Below are 3,631 nucleotides of genomic sequence, written 5' to 3'. Positions count from 1 at the left end.
ACCGTTTTACTTCCCCTATGTAATCATAAGGAATAACTTGTGCTTAAATCGTTATGTTGTCAAATTCTGTAGACATATAGGGTCTCAACATAATTGATGCCTATTCAACTTCTATCTTAATTGTGGATGTTTGGTAGAATGGTATTAGTACAACGAAAGTTGGCTTTTATCAGTTTCGTGTTGTTTGATTAATATCATTACCGTTACATGCTAAGGGTAATAACAATAACTATTGAAGGAAGTAGTAATGAAGTTATGATCTCATGTATGTTTAATATTGTTAATTCAAGTGTCAATTAAGTGTTTAATTCTCGTAGTTAATTATAGTTAATAATTAGTTAATCAAATCTACGTGTTATTGTCTTGACATTGAGAAGTAATCATACATTGGTGAGTAAGTGTTAATTGAACATAATTAGTCTGAGTCTCAGTGGGAACGAACTAGAAATTATTCTATATTACTTGTGAACGTGTATACATGTGTGAATTATTAGCGCGTGTTTTGTGCCTAACAAGTTTTTGGCGCCACTGCCGGGGACTCGGCATATTTGTTTAGTTTATGTACTTACCATCAGTGGTCATTAGGACTCATTGATTAAGACGTATTACTTATTGTTTCCGGTTGTATTTCAGGTACTTTAGTGAGCGTTTATGCAAACACGTTCTCGTACTCACAAGAGGAATTTAGATACGGCTGAGGAGACAGACTCAGTTCTTGATATTTCAGAGAAGATAGATTTTGAAGATTCAGATAAAGAGAGTGAGCAGAAAGAACAAATAATCATGGGTGATCGTATAGTTCTGGCAGATCCAGCTCTTATGGACTTTTCTCGGCCTAAAATTGATGACATTCAGTCAAGCATCCTTCATCCGGCTATTCAGGCTAACACTTTTGAAATCAAGTCGGGCACTATTCAGATGGTGCAGAATTCTGTTTCTTTTGGAGGTGCTGCGATTGAAGACCCCAGCATGCACATCAGGAATTTTGTCGAGATCTGTAGTACTTTCAAATATAATGGCGTGACTGATGAGGGTATCAAGCTGAGGCTTTTCCCATTCTCTCTGAGGGATAAAGCTAAGGATTGGTTACATTCTGAACCAGCTGGGTCCATCACTACTTGGCAAGATCTTGCACAAAAGTTTCTAGTGAAGTTCTATCCAATGGCAAAGACTGCATCTATGAGGAGTGCTCTTACTCAGTTTGCGCAGCAACCAACAGAATCAATGTGCGAAGCTTGGGAGCGCTACAAGGAAATGTTGAGAAAGTGTCCACATCATGGTATGCCTGACTAGATGGTGATCACTAGTTTCTATAATGGTTTAGGGACCCAATCTCGGTCCATGCTCGATGCAGCAGCTGGAGGCGCTTTGTGGGCCAAAAGCTATACTGAGGCTTATAATCTTATTGAAACTATGGCTGCAAATGAGCATCAAAACCCAACTCAAAGGATGATGCCTGGGAAGGTAGCATGTATTCTGGAAGTTGATGCAGCTACAGCTATTGCAACAGAGCTCCAAGCGCTGTCTTTGAAGGTCAATTCTTTAACCACCTATGGAGTCAATCAGATAGCTATGGTCTGTGAGCTTTGTGCAGGTTCTCATGATACGGATCAGTATTTTCTTATCAATGAATCTGTTCAGTATGTGAATAATTATCAGCGACCGCAGCAGCCTGTGCCAGCTACTTATCATCCTAACAACAGAAATCATCCCAATTTCAGCTGGAGCAATAATCAGAATGCTGTTCAGCAACCATATCAGCAAGGCATGAGTAAACAGTTTAATCCACTTGGATTCTAGCAACCACAACATTATGCTCAAAGGCAATTATATCCTCAACATGGAGGTGTTGCTCCACCTTTTAGGGCTGATTTCGAGGAACTCAAGCTGTTGTGCAAAAGTCAGGCTGTTTCTATCAAGACCTTGGAAAATCAAATCGGTCAAATAGCCAATGCAGTGCTCAACCGTCAACCTGGCACACTTCCCAGCGATACTGAAGTGCCAGGTAGGAACGAAGCTAAAGAGCAAGTCAAGGCTATTACCTTAAGGTCTGGAAAAGTTGTTGATGCTGAAAAAGCGAAAGATGGAGAAGCTGAAGTTGTTGATGAAGAAGAGAAGCAAAAGGAGAAAGCGGCAGAACCAAGGACGACTACTGTTGAACACACTCTGCCTGAGGGTAATACAGGGGAGTTCAGCTCTATCCTCCACCACCTTTCCCTAAGAGATTGAAACAATAAAAGCTGGATAAGCAGTCCGGTAAGTTTCTGGAGGTGTTCAAGAAACTTCACATCAACATACCTTTTGCTGAGGCTCTGGAGCAAATGCCTAGTTATGCAAAATTCATGAAGAGTATTCTTTCAAGGAAGGTGAAGTTGGATGACTGGATGACCTTGAGACCATTGCCCTAACGGAAGAGTGTAGTGCTGTGCTGCAACAAAAATTACCTCCAAAGCTTAAAGATCCAAGTAGCTTCACCATTCCTTGCACCATTGGCAAGTTGTCTTTCGACAAATGCCTGTGCGATTTGGGAGCAAGCTTCAATCTGATGCCACTGTCTATCTTCAAAAAGTAGAATTTTCCTGATCCAAAGCCCACATACATGTCTTTACAATTGGCTGATCATTCTATTACATACCCATGAGGCATAGTGGAAGACGTGTTAGTAAAGGTGGATAAGCTCTTCTTCCCTGCAGACTTTGTCATTTTGGATTTCGAGGAAGATAAGAAGATTCTCATAATCTTGGGAAGGCCTTTCTTGGCTACAGGCCGTACCTTGATAGATGTGCAGAAAGGTGAACTTACTATGAGGGTGCAGGATCAGGATGTGACATTCAATGTATTCAAAGGAAATTCCCTACAAAAGACGAGGAGTGCTTAAAGGTGGATTTGATTGATTCTGCGGTCACTTCAGAACTTGATCATATGCTAATGTCTGATGCCTTAGAAAAGGCCTTAGTGGGGGAGTTTGACAGTGACGATGAGGATGGCAATGAGCAACTACAATATCTAAATATTTCTCCTTGGAGGCGAAACCTAGACATGCCATTTGAATCTCTTGGTACTTCTGATCTCAAGAATGCTGAAGGAAAGCTCAAACCATCTATTGAGGAAGCACCTACTTTGGAGCTTAAACCATTGCCTGAACACTTGAGGTATGCCTTTTTAGGTGATGCATATACTTTACCTGTTATTATTGTATCTGACCTTTCAGGTAGTGAGGAGGACAAGCTCTTGAGGATCTTGAGAGAATTCAAATCGGCTATCAGATGGACTATAGCAGATATCAAAGGGATCATCCCTTCGTACTGCATGCATAAAATTCTGCTAGGGGAAGGTAGTAAGCCGACTATTGAGCAACAACGATGACTTAATCCTATCATAAAAGAAGTGGTGAAGAAAGAAATTCTGAAGTGGCTGGATGCAGGAATCATATCTCCTATTTCTGACAGTTCTTGGGTGAGCCCCGTGCAATATGTACCTAAGAAAGGAGGTATTACTGTGGTAGCAAATGAGAAGAACGAGCTCATCCCCACTCGAACAGTCACAGGATGGAGGGTATGCATGGATTACAGAAAGTTGAACAAAGCCACGAGAAAGGACCACTTCCCTCTTTCATTTATTGATCAGATGC

The 3,631-nt window shown here is 41.1% G+C and overlaps 1 pseudogene; it reads right to left on the bottom strand.

Annotated features, from left to right (window-relative positions):
- Positions 1–1,168: 1,168 nt before the first annotated feature.
- Positions 1,169–1,283, bottom strand: LOC141699109 (small nucleolar RNA R71; annotated as a pseudogene).
- Positions 1,284–3,631: the final 2,348 nt, after the last annotated feature.

Source organism: Apium graveolens, chromosome 11 (genome assembly GCF_009905375.1).
Source record: "Apium graveolens cultivar Ventura chromosome 11, ASM990537v1, whole genome shotgun sequence".
NCBI classification, from domain to species: Eukaryota; Viridiplantae; Streptophyta; class Magnoliopsida; order Apiales; family Apiaceae; genus Apium; species Apium graveolens.
Note: the sequence above shows the minus strand (reverse complement) of the source record. Positions and strands in the feature narration are given on the sequence as shown.